The following is a 14,326-nucleotide window of genomic DNA, read 5'->3' as shown; positions in this document are numbered from 1 at the left end:
TCGTTTAATACTGTAACCTTTCTTTTCTTCAAAGCCACAAGTCATGAGCAATAGGAGCAATAGGGTAATACACTGTATGTACTCAATTAGTCCTTGATTGAGCCCTATGAACCTGGAGTGCTTGTGTTTATTGTTTTAGTGGGCAGCGCTGTCCTTGGTGCTGGAATGTCAGAGGTTTGCTTGAAGTGATCTCTTTGACACTGGCTATTTTAAAAAGAGCAGGCTTAACTTCAAGGTTTAAACCAACCACAGGCTACAGGTGATTGCACTTGTTTAATCAATTAGCACTGGCCTTTAAATGAATGATAAGTTGTATTAAGTTTTGCTCCTGTCTGGTTGGCCTTGAACCTGCAGTCACACCATCATTTTGTCGAGAACATTGGACTCTGTTTTATCTGTTGCTGGTATAACCATGATGGACTTCAACTATACATTTACACTGTAGTCATGTATTAACAGCAAATCCAAACCTTGTCCAAGTTTAAGTTGGAAGTCTAAAAAAAAACAGCCATACATACAAACACAGACACACACAAGCCATTGTAATTGAATATGAAACTAAGATTCAATGTGTAGTGTTTTCTCTGCAATAACATGCAGTCAGGTGAACTGGAAATTAAAATTGTCCTTAGGTGTGTGTGTGTGTGTGTGTGTGTGTGTGTGTGTGTGTGTGTGTGTGTGTGTGTGTGTGTGTGTGTGTGTGTGTGTGTGTGTGTGTGTGTGTGTGAGTGTACAAAACTACACAGCAACTACTAATTTATATTCAAAAAAGTGTTCAATAGATGGCAGCATTGTATTGGAAAGTAATGCATTATTTTCTAGGCTACATACATTGGAAGGACATGAATTAAAAATAACTAAATTCATCATTGCAATGTAATATTTTTTTGTTGAATTAATTATTCCATTCATTTGCACTAACCGCTTGCTTAGGGTGGCTGTGGACCAACATCACAAATAACGTATTAACACCATGGGACAATTTGAAGTAGCAAATCAGTTTTCTGCATGTTTGGAGGAAACCTACCCAGACATGGCAGGAGCATACCAAATTTCTCAGATACTGATCAGAAGTTGGGATTTAACATGTCAGTTAGTAGGTCTGGTGTTCTAAACTGTCTCTATGTGTGTAAACAGGTGAGTACATTGTAATAGAATGGTGCCTTGTCCAGGGTAGCTTTCTAGCTTGACCATATTTCCAACGATGGAACTATTATGACCACATAAACACACTTTGTCCTTGTAAATATTAACAGTGTTTCTCATATTTCTATAATAAGGTCATGTATTAATACGTGACCATTAATATGCATGTTTGATCTGCATGTCAAATATAATCAAATATGAGTTACTGACAGAATGATGGGAAAGTGGACAGTTGCGATCAAATTTATTCAACCCCCTTAGCAAATTAGGTTTATTAGCAAAATGTACTATTTTTAAACTTTTTGCTATAAATCAGTCAAATAAGAATAAAATAGCTCACAACAATGGTTTCAAAATCCAACCCAAAATGCATTGGTTATAGAATGATAATTTTCACAACCAATAATATTGTCATATTAATGATACATGCCAACTTTAACTGTGAACTATGTTTGTGCGAAAGAATAATAAAAAAAAAATTATCTTCCAAAGTCATCTGCAAAGGTACAGAGATCCCTTTTATGACCCTTCAATGAATATGCAGCCAGTCCACTACTCAACCGGTGCATGGTTGAATCTCTGAAAAACGGCAGAAGGGGAGAAGGGAAGTCATTAGGAGTCAGAAACATTGAGAAAAAGATCTGTTGGCTGGAAAATAGCACCCAAGAAGGTTGAACTGAGCAACAATGTTTACAATGCCTAGAATGGCAAGTATAAAAAGATTTTTTAAGATTAATAAGCAAGGAATGTGTATAATAATAACCAACTACTTTATCAACTCAATATAGTAAATGACCCAACACTGCACTAGTGTCTGGGCTTTCCATAAATAACCCCAAATTTAGGTGTGGTGCATTAATGCTCATTAGTACTACAGCTATTCAGTCTGTGTTCGACTATGACAGACCGATCTACACTTCTTGCCGTGAGATGAAGTGGAGGAAGGTTATCGACCCTTAACACATAATGTGTTTTATTGGGAATAAATTTTTCTATTATCTTCATGTCGCCTATGATATTAGTAATTTTTGATGGTCAAATAAGCAGGCCACCGAATGCAATATGGTTGTAGAAAGAGATCACTTGTGAAATGTGATTTTATTGCAATGTTGTAGATAAAAAACAAGGATAAATAAAGTGCTGGCAAAAAGCACAACCAAGATGGCAAGAAAGCATGAACTGGCACGATACAGTATTTACACTAAGCTGGGTACACAATGAAAGAAATATAATGTAGGGAAAAGACAGAGACTAAGAGAGAATTAATAAATAGCTGTAGTGGCCAAGGATTCACTCAACAGAGAATACAAATCTGAGAAGAAATCAGTGGCTGGATTGAGAGAAACTGAGTTTGGCTAAGCTTACCTGGAAATGTGGAATATAAACTAAAAAATGTGTGTTCTAGACCCCCATTTTACAGCTGTAGTACTGACAGCTGAATACAGGTGAATAGTACGTGTCTTAAGAATCTATATTGTTTGATATTTATACTTTTAGCCTTAAACTTTTATCTTCTTGAATATATTATTTATTAGCTGCACAGATGTTTCAGAAATAATTTTAGTATAAGATAATAATGATTATTAATTTCACGTTTGCTTAATGCATTGTGTTAGCATGAAGAAATTTTAGAATAATCACAACCATCATCAAAACAATTATTATTATTATTATTATTGGTTTGATAATATTTTAAAGTCATAATTAACATATTTAAGGCCGTCAATAAATATATTTTGTTTTTCTGGTATTGTTTAAGAAGTAAAATGTTCAGCTTTTTATTTCAAGCCTAAAGTGTGTTCTGTTCTAGAAGTTGGTCTTGATTAATTTAATTAGATTTTTTATTTTTACCAAACACTTTATTCTGGGGGCACAACACATGAGGGAACAAGACATGAGTATGCCTTGGACAGGGTGTCAACCCATTGCAGGACGATATTAATTTTATTTCATTTAATTGGAATAATTCATTAAATAATGAAAAAATTAAAAAGAAATATAAAAATTTGAATTAATTTATGCATTTTCAGTAATCAACTCATTTTGGTCTGGATCACTATGTGCCTTGCATCCCACAGAATCTGTGTGAAAGGGAGGAATATACCCTGAATTATGTTTGGTGTTCCTTTACAAACCAAACAGACCTAAATAAAAATATATTTATGATAAGTAGGCCTTGAGATGGCATTTTAACATTCTAGAAAAAAAATTGTAAAGCGCTATGAAATCTGAAGTTGCATTGGTGATTAGCATTGGTTTAGCACAGATTTCTGTCACTCTTCTCAATAGCTGAAAGAGTTAAGGGTGAATGGACAACTTCAATATCATTAACCTCTGTCTCGATTAAGCAAATTGCCCAGAAATTCCATTAGGTGTGTTTGTTTTCTACACAAAGACATCAGTATTTTTCACTCGGGTTAAGATTCACAATACTGAGTTCATATTCCCTGAAACCGAATCAAGCTATACATGTGCAGCCACTTTTACCAGGTCACCAAAACACACACACACACACACACACACACACACACACACACACACACACACACACACACACACACTGCCCATTTTAATTCCTGTGTATGTAAGTGAAAATATGGTTGTGGCAGAGGGACAGAGTTAGGACCAGAGCTTGTAAGTGACCAAACAAAAATAAAAGCTTCAATAAGAAATTCAATAAAATGGAGCCACAGACAGAACAAGTGAACAAGAAGGGGGCCCTTTGCTAGGGATTGCCATCTTGTCACACTCTCAGCATCTAATGGAGATGATTGATCTTTCACCTGCTCTTGTTGAAGGGAACGACTAGTGTCAATAACAGCATGAAATCGGACGCATGGCATTACTAATAAGGAGAAAGAAGGGCGTGGAACCAGGAGTCAATTGACTTGAATGGAAAAAGAAAAAGTGACGTCTGCCAGTATTTGACTGCTGTGTGACTTTGTAGATATTTATTAGATCAGAGGTTATGTATTCGACATTTGCAAAGCAGTGAGAACAAGCCAGTATTGAACCCTTCTGATGTCTGCAAGCCTCACCTGCTTCTTAATTTTAAAGTCATCACAATCAAACATTTTAGCAAAGCAGCAGGGAAAAGACCTAAGGGAAAAAATAAGAGTACTGACATGAACTGGAGTGTGTTTCATTCATTTCTGTGTAATAATAATCCATGATTGGTGGAGCCTCTGTTCTCTGCATGAGAGGCGCTGAGAAAGGCGGAAATTACCATGTTTCAGAAATGTGGCTGAGCGCAGAAAAGGATCTCTGTAATTGAATACTTTCACCAGACAGATTTCCCATTTTCCAATTTCCTGCCAAGCATGCTGGTAATTTTGCCATTTCATCCACGATTCTGTTATTCCAGAAAGCCACAGATCCTCAGGCAGAGTGCAATTCTTGAGAGGTAATTGAACGGTACAGGTGCAAGGATTCATTTCAGTTTTGAATTTCTGCATATTTGCAGCAGTCAGGCTACCATGACATGCACCATCAAAGTCAAATTAAAACAAACATGTATGTGCTGTAAATTATGAGTGTGGATTCACTATGTACTAGTGGATAAAGAACCACACATGAAATGGCAGTCTGTAATGCTGGGATAGATAATCTACATTACTCAGATCAATATAAGAAATAATAAATTAACAATTAAAAATATGAAGTGTCACAGAAATACCCAATACCTGATTTTTTTCTTATGTTTTCTGATGATTACACCTTCCAGATTGTTTTTGGTAATAATAGATGTTGTGTTCTCTGGGCCAAAGAATTAAAGGACCATCTCAATCGTTACTTTACAAATGTGAAGTTTAAAAACCAGAACCTGTCATATTATATGGGTGTATTTTTGTATCAATGGCATGGCTAACTGCACATCTGTACAGGCACCATTAATGCTAAGAGACATTCAGACTTTGGAGCAATCCTGGCATTGTGGTGACATGCTTCTCTCTCACTAGCTCACTCACTCAATCACAACACAAAGTTTATAGAATATTTAAGTTACACCATTTTGAAACATTCCGCAATGAATAAATGAATTGGTAACTGCTGAGGGTATCATGATGATCAATGAATATAAATGGCACAAGCAAAGATGGGTCATGGCTCACCACTTTGTGACAAACATCATAACAGAATTAAAAATCAAAACCTTGTATTGTTATAAATACAGCTACATCTTTTCTTGGCCAGCATGTGGTGGTACAAGTGGCAAGAGGATTGCAACTGGTGATTTGGGAATGTTCAGATTAGATAAAACAGGGAAATTCAAGAAACAACTGCCATTTAAAAAGAATGTTAAAATCATGTGTTGGAGTGGGACACAAATAGCTTCAGAACTTTTACTGAACATAAACTGACATAGGAAACTTGTGTTATTGAAATAAAGCATTCTGGATTTTTTTTTCAAATTTACTTTAATATAAATGTTCTTGGGCAGATCCACATACAGTACTTTCAATATTAGTCTTTGGTTTTATTTTTTAATATCAGTATTTTAATATTGTATTTATTTTATAAATACTCCTATTTACCTTTCATATGTCTAATCCTGCTTACCTTTCTGTGGATCTTAAGTCTAAACAGTTTTACAAAAGAGAATTCTAAATCCAGTGTCCATTTTCACTCAACACAAAAGAAGACTCCTGTCTGTCTGCTTAAGTCTTGATCTCAGCACTTAGATAGAGTAAAACAGTTCCTTTTAAAAGACACAAGTACATTTATACTTTTACTTACACAGACAGACATTCTTTATTCTTTCTTTCACCCTGACTCCTGTCATCACATAAACCAACAACACACTGGTCGGCTGAACCATGGACAGAGTATTTAGTATCCATCTTCAACTAATTACACAGTATTCTACAAAACATTATTCTGCACTTCTCAAATAAGAACATATGTACTGAAGTACCTTTAAAATGCAGCAGTTCAACATACACAAAAGGAACAAAATACTCCTAAATGATAAAGTGAATATGATTTCTATGCAAATTAATCAAACCAAACTTCACTACGCAAGAAGCACAGGGTTAACAGGAATTTGGCTAAATGAATTTGAATAGGACTACAGAGTTCTGGGACACAGTTATATAGAATGAAGATCAAGATTGAACTGTTTGGCCAAAAAGCTCAGCAGTTTGTCTGGTGCAAGAAAACCAAGACTAATGACCAGAAGAATACTGTCCCAACAGTCAAACATAGATTCAGGTCAGTGATTATGTGGGGATCTTTTTCTGCTGAATATTATTGACTGTGTGACTGGCATCCTGGGTTCACAGAAATACCCACACATTTTCATCCAATTCTATAGGCGAAGACAGTAAGCACCCTGAACAGGTCGCCTGTCCATACATTTCCACAAACATTCATACCTTTAGTAGTAACTTTAGTAGTTGACTGCAGACTGCATGTCTTTGGACTTTGGGAGGAAACCAAGGCACCCGGAGGACACCCACTCAGATACTGGAAGAACATGCAAACTCCACACATTCAACCCACTGAGCACCAAGACATTTAAAGGATGTCACATCTTTGAGGGTTTTTATTAGTCTATTAAGGACATTAAAAATTGTTCGTACACATTATGTCAAACTTAATATTAACCTAAAAAGAAAGTGCTAAAGCAGACAAGAACTAGCTTAAAGTGGATCAATAACATGGTATTAAATAGTAATTATAAAATTAATAATAATAATAATAATCTTTATGTATATATCACATTAAACAACAGCAGTACAAAGTGCTTCACAGGACATAAAACGGCACAGATTCACAATAATGAATAAAAGGAAAGAATCCAATAAAAATAAGAAATACTTCATAAAAATGAAATGAATGAATGAAACAAAGAAAATGCTATAAATCATAATCACTGATGCCCCAGAATTTTAAGCTAATCATGCCATTTAAGCTGAACATGTTCTGTTTCATGTATTTGTGTTATAATGGGGGATTTAACCCCATACAAAAATACCTCTGTGAGACCCTACATTCTCATAGTTGACCTGCATTTGAGTCATGATGTGGGGATTTAACCCCATTCTTAACATACCTTTGTGAGACCCTATATTCCCACGGTTAATCTAAATTTGAGTTGTGATGGGCAAATTAACCCCATACCCAAGCTATCTTTGTAAGACCCTGTTATGGTCCAATCTATGTCAATAAAAGACATTCACATCAGTTTGCAAGATTATATTCTTGCTATTGCTTTCAAATGTTAAAAATTAGGTTGTTACTTTGCCTAACCATTTTACTTCATTATGGCAAAATTTCAAAAATTTACACTATATGACAATTTGATCCTCTATAGTAAAGCTTCAGAAAAAGCCATAGCTAGAACCCCCATCTAGAGCAGGCATGGTGCAACACCCATCAGTCAGGACACACACAAACACACAGTAACCGAACAGTTCAACCACCCAACCTTTTAAAGAAACACACACACACATACACACAAACACACACACACTAATCCACATCCACACACACACACAAAGGCCATCTTTGTTCACCCTGCTGCGATCTGTGTCTTTTGAGATGGGCTGAAACTGCTCGTTAAAGTCTGTGACATCTATTGGGGAGATCGACCCCCTACTGATCATGGTTTACAGCTTTTTTCCCTTCTTCGAAAAAAGAAGCACAATCTGCCTTATAAGAAAAGGACTGAGAATTCTTAGGAGAACAAGATGACTTTCTCAATGAGAGAGCTTTATTAACAGTCAGGTTTGGAGCAGTCCTCCCTTGTGTGATTTGACAGTCCCAGGAGTCTCTTTTAAGAAAAGCAACTTGAAGCTTGAAGATGTTCACACTGCTGTTGTCCATCAGAGAAAATACTGAGAACTCCAGCACAGTGCCCTTCCCATGCCAACACAGCCAGTCAATCAATGCATCAGTCACAGTGTAACCGGTAACTAACACCATCAAAGAAGGATGACCGTTAATGCAGTGCCTCGTTAGGCATCTGGCCAGATTTTTATCAGGATCAATGAGAAAGGCTGTTGACCAATGCTGATTAACTTAACAATCAACTGCTAATGAGAAACACAAAAATTGCTTCTTGAATTGATTTCAATTTGCACTCAAAAATTTTCCTCTACAAAGGAAAACAATACAATTACCCAGTGGGCTAGAAATTTAGGTCTTAAGACTAAAACACACCAACACCAGCTCCATTAATACAGCTGGCTAATTGGACATTAACCTGTTATCTTTTATTTCTCAGTCAGCTCACTCCTTTTGACACTCATTAGTAATGAAATGAAGTAATGAAGTTGTTTTACTGTCGCAAGGTTTACATTTTCTGTTGTTTGCTGCTTTCTCAAAAGGTAGGTAATACTGGCTGTTAATGAAGAGTTAATTTTATTACACAATAAGAGCCAAATAAACTACGACACTCCAGCCAGTTGTGCAAAATCCTCTCTGAAATTAAGTACAAAAATAGTAGCTCATTAAATTTTTTGCATGTTCTCCCCGTGTCTGATTAGGTTTTCTCCCAGTGCTCTGGTGTTCTCCCACAGACATGCAGTCAGTTTAATTAGAGATACTAAAATTGCCCTAGATGTGTGTGTGTGTGTGTGTTTGCCCTGTGATGGACTGGTGACCTGTCCAGGGTCTTTCTTCCTTTTGCCCAGTGAATCATACCCACTGCAACCCTGACTAGGATAAAGCAGTGGTAAAACAGACAATGAATGATTGAATAAATTAATATTAGACCTACAACAATGATGCTTGATGAATTTTTCACTAGATATCACCAAGTATTCTTTGTTAGTTAATTTGCAACTTCGTTGTAGAATGCTGACATTGAACACTCGCCCCTTGATGATGTTATTTTGCGATGTTGTGAGACAAATCATGCAGTGGCAGAATTGGGCATAACACCTAGCTTCAACAACATGAAGTTGTTGCTAGTGCTGTCAGCACATTAGCTGGGCAAAATGTTGGGAAAGCAGTTAACTGGGTGATGCTCCAAGGAAACAAACCCTTATAGACTTTCATACAGTTTAGCATTAGATAACATAGGTACCGCTATTGTACTTTCTGAATTTTTTCAGGGAAGGTAGTTCTCACTGTTCCTGTGACTTACTGTCTAATTTTGCTTGTTATCCTCTAGACTAAATAACAGGTTTGTAGTCCTTATGATTTTATCATAGTTTTACAACCATTGTCTTTTAATTTTGTCTTAACTAAGAGTCCTTCTAAACTTAACCAAATCAATAAATGAAGGTACAATTTTAAATAATTGCCATTCAAATGTACTCTACACTATTTTTTTTATTCGATTAACTCTAGCTCTGTGTGCTTATTCACAGATAGTTAGGATTTGTAAACCATAACCAGGTTTCTACCTGAACTCATTCAAAACTATACAAAAAAGTGTTTTGTGGATCGGCAATCACAGAACATTTGTTAAATATTAAGTTAGTTAGCTTGCTAACTTTTACAGAATCTGCTGGTTTGTGTGCTAACAGATTAGATTGTTACGGACTGTGGTTTCTGCTGTGTAACACCATTTAACTTATTTTCCTATCTGATTTGCAGTAATCTAAATGGGACATTTGTCTCTTTTACCTGGTTAATAAAGGATAAGAAAAGGTGAAACTGTGTAATACAATCTGTGAGGTCTGCATAGCTACAGTTGGGTGGGGACGGTGAAGTGAAACTGCTGTGTAATTGATGTTTTTTTTACTACCATCAAAGTACTGTACGAGTCCTGAAGGCAAAAACCGCTCTCATGCAGCACTCTCGAGTAGACGCTGGAGGCCCGGGCTTTTGTCAAGACGAGATGGGTTCAAATGAGAAAAAGGATGCGGTTAGGAGAAAGTCCGCTCATGGCTATCAAGATAGTCTATCGGACCGAGGAGAGCAGGAGGAGGGAACAGAAGGAGGGATTGGGGAGGGAAGGAGGAAAGTGTATAGACGGTGTCTCTAGGGAGGCTTGCGGCCCAGGGCACATGTACCTGGCTGACCACACCTTGCTTGCTTCCTCCCCTCTGTCCCCTCTGCAGTCACCAGATCTGGCATGAAAGTTTGCTTCTTGTCCCTGACAAGCTGAGGGAAAGAAAACACTTTCAAAGCTGGCAGAATAGACAGCTGCAGGTTAGGAGGAAAGTGAGGCTGAGTTACAAACAGCCTGTATTCATGTGCACTAGAAAAAAAAAAAGTGCACACACACACACACACACACACATATATACACACACACACACACACACACACACATACACACACACAGGCTCCATTACAAGAGCTTACAACCTTCCTGTTTGTTCAAAGATGCTTTACATGCCTCTCATGAACAGTGGACCTCCTTATCAACACAGTACTTTGGTTTTATAGTATCTACAGAAAAACACATGCTGCTTTGTATTTTAGAGTCTGAGGTTGTCAGTTAAATAAATAATTAGCTAGGATATGTGTTTTGTCTTGCAAAAACACATTGGCTGTACACCTAGCATTGGTAAAGGGGTCTTATACAAAGCCTAAAAAAGGATATTGCCCAAAAAATACAATATACACCAGAATATACACCAGCAACCTGTCACCTACAGTCTCTGAATTGCCTTTTTGCCTTCAGTTGTTACCTGGGGTTTACATAGAGATACTTGTATTATTTTATTTTATGAGCTATACCCACCATATAGTTGCACGTTTTGTGTATCAAATGCTGAGTCCTCTGATCAGAAATGATCTAGTGTTGAAAGCAAAGCTGAACTAACACATACACTGATCAGCCATAACATTAAAACCACCTCTTTGTTTCCACACTCACTGTCCATTTTATCAGCTCCACTTACCATATAGAAGCACTTTGAGCGATCGTCTCTGACTTTACATCTACAAGGTGGACCAACTAGGTAGGAGTGTCTAATAGAGTGGACAGTGAGTGGACACAGTATTTAAAAACTCAAGCAGCGCTGCTGTGTCCGATCCACTCATACCAGCACAACACACACTAACACACCACCACCATGTCAGTGTCACTGAAGTACTGAGAATGATCCACCACCTAAATAATACCTGCTCTGTGGTGGTCCTGTGGGGGTCCTGACAATTAAAGAACAGGGTGAAAGCAGGCTAACAAAGCATGCAGAGAAACAGATGGACTACAGTCAGTAATTGTAGAACTACAAAGTGCTTCTATATGGTAAGTGGAGCTGATAAAATGGACAGTGAGTGTAGAAACAAGGAGGTGGTTTTAATGTTGTGGCTGATCAGTGTATTCTGCATTAAAAACAACCCCCACACCTGCAACATGCACTGATAGACCATTGAGAATAAATAGTATTTAAAGAACTGAATCTGATATACAAGGACAAATTCTACATATGTTTACAAGTTGGGATAAACCTAATAAAGTGGCCAATGAGTGTATATTTACACAGTGATTTTTTAAAATTATAAAATTAAGTTTTAATTACTACAACTCTTTTGTGACTGAATGCAGCCTACTACCAAAAATGGCCATCAATTACCTTTAGCACTTTCATATTTAAAAGGATACTAAAGCTTGCTTGATTATAGACAGTGTCACCTGTGCTTCTAGTCACTGTCTTTGTGGTTTTTGCAGCAATAACAAATATGGAACTTAAATTAAATAAACAAACTTGCTTACATGTGGACACTTCATTATGAAATCCAATGGCAGTCGTTAGAGTATATGATTTCTGACATTATTTGACAAGTATGGATAAATGAATAAATCAGTGGGTAGCACTGTCGCCTCACAGCAAGAAATCTTGGGTTCAATCCCCAGGTGGGACGGTGCGGGTCCTTTCTGTGTGGAGTTTGCATGTTCTCCTTGTGTCTGCGTTGGTTCCCTCCGGGTGCTCCAGTTTTCTCCCACAGTCCAAAGACATGCAAGTGAGGTGAATTGGAGATACAAAATTGCCCATGACTGTGTTTGACATTAAACTTGTGAACTGATGAATCTTGTGTAACGAGTAATTACCTGTCCTGTCATGAATGTAACCAAAGTGTGTAAAACATGATGTTCAAATAAAACATCCCCATCACATCAAACAGGACTTTTACTGAAGAAACTATTAAATTGAATGGGTTTTGTACATTTTTGCTAATTTCTAATTAAATGCAATACAACTTATGTAGAATTTGGATTGTATTTGAATTTGGTGTTTCAGAGAAAAGCTGGTGTAGCTGTTTCTCTGTGGACTCTCTGTTGGGAGAAGGATTATTACATGATTAAAGTTCTTCCACAGAGTTCCACAGGAACCACATAATCAGTTTATTTAGCTTTGATCCCCTTAAACTCAGGAGAGTTAATCTATCAACACAGAACCTTAACAGGAATTGTACATTTTGTTTACTGCATCAGTGCAGAAACTAACCTTTTCATGGCTATGGCATGTGTTTTTAAATGATTATACGTGACCTTAATAAGCATGTGTGTTAGAGTCTCCTGGTGTGCAACAAGGTGGATTTACATTGAAGGAGCAACAGAAGAGTGGTGGCTCGGTTTTCCAGATGGTTCCTCTGGAGGCAGATTATCTGCGCCATCATGGCAAGCTAAACCTGAGACTGTTGAAGTGTGTTTCAGGGGGCTGTAAATACCGTGAGCATTTTGGTGCCACACTGATGCTCCCCACCCTGCGGCCTGTAAGTGATCCCTGCTTTACCTGTCCCAGCTGTGATCTAGCCTCCCCCCCACCCTCGCACAAGCCGAGTTATAGAATATACTTGCATCCTTTTACCTCCCAACTTCTTAATCCCACCCCAGCATTGACTTACTGACTAATTAACACAAACGGCTCACAATCCAGCTTGCTATGCTACTGATAAACTTTAACGCTAGCTGTACATATACATGTCAGAGTACATGTAGTTTTAAATTGATCTGTGGGTGTAAGTATACAAAAAATCTGAAAGCCCACTTCTTGTTTGCTCTTAAAAGCCAAACAGGCTTCACTGATGTGCGGGTGTGTTTGTGTGTGTTTTTAAAGAATTAATTTCAGGAGCCTTATAAATAAATAACCAGCCTTGTTGATTTGCCGTCTTGGATGCCTTATCTGTCTCCCTGGAGTTCAATAATTACACAGCGTCTACGGTTACAGCGGCCATGTTTGATATGAGTTTATCTGAGCTGTCTGTCAGGCAATTAAGGTCAGCGTTCAGCACTCTCTCAATAGCACAGTCACAGCCTCAGCAAGCAGGGAGCGGATCAAAACCAACACAGATCAAATTAGGTCACTGAGGTTCAGTTTCCACCTTTAGCCCCCTCCCCCACCAACGCAACACACAATACTACTGATAAACCTTTTCCTAAATGGCTGTTCACCCTGCCTGACCTATCCTTTTAACACTTTTATTATATCTGAGTAATCTAAACCTGATACTGACTGGAAAAAATAAATAACCAGAATTTAAGCCAGTGCACTGCTTGTTTTTAACGTTTCCCATCACAGAGATACCCATTCTAAAAGCATGTAGAGCAGCTGCTCACAACTGATTTTATTCCAGACTCAAATTTTATCAGGGTTCCGAGGTCATGACGTGACACATATGTTTGTTAGGACTAAATAACATCAGGATTACATTTAAATATGAACAAACATCAATACTCTAGAAGTTCAGTTTCTTGTGTCTAAAATAAAATAAAAGATAAGATAAGATAAGATAGCCTTTTATTATCCCACAGGGGGAAATTTGTAGTGTTACAGCAGCTTTCAAGAATACAAAAAATAGAAAATTACAAAATGTTTACATGTATGTACACATATACTAAATAGTAAGAATATGTAAAAATTACAAAAATATAAACAGTATTTATAGAGGAAGTTAAACCAAATATTGCAGTTATTAGAAATATTGCACAAAGTACAGCAGTAAAGTGCAAAAAGAATTTAACACAACTGTTTAAATGTCTGGTTAAAATTTGTGTTGAAGAGACATAGATTGGAAATACATACACCAGGGTCTGTAGGGGTAAACAGTTTACACTGTATTGTCAGGACAAAAACCAAGCCGTGAAGTCCAAGAAAAGTGTGTGTGGATGTGCATTATCAAATTGTTGAAGAGTATAGAGATCAGAGGAAGAATATAAATTAACATCTAAGGCTTTCAGTGTTTCCAGGAACACAGTACTCTCAGTAATTTTAAATTAGAAGAATCTTAACACAAGCTTTAACTGTCGTAGATTCTAAACCCTAGCCAAACT

The sequence above is a fragment of the Trichomycterus rosablanca genome, chromosome 12 (assembly GCF_030014385.1).
Source record: "Trichomycterus rosablanca isolate fTriRos1 chromosome 12, fTriRos1.hap1, whole genome shotgun sequence".
In the NCBI taxonomy this organism is placed as follows: domain Eukaryota; kingdom Metazoa; phylum Chordata; class Actinopteri; order Siluriformes; family Trichomycteridae; genus Trichomycterus; species Trichomycterus rosablanca.
The sequence above is the reverse complement of the archived record's forward strand: the minus strand, read 5'-3'. Positions refer to the sequence as shown.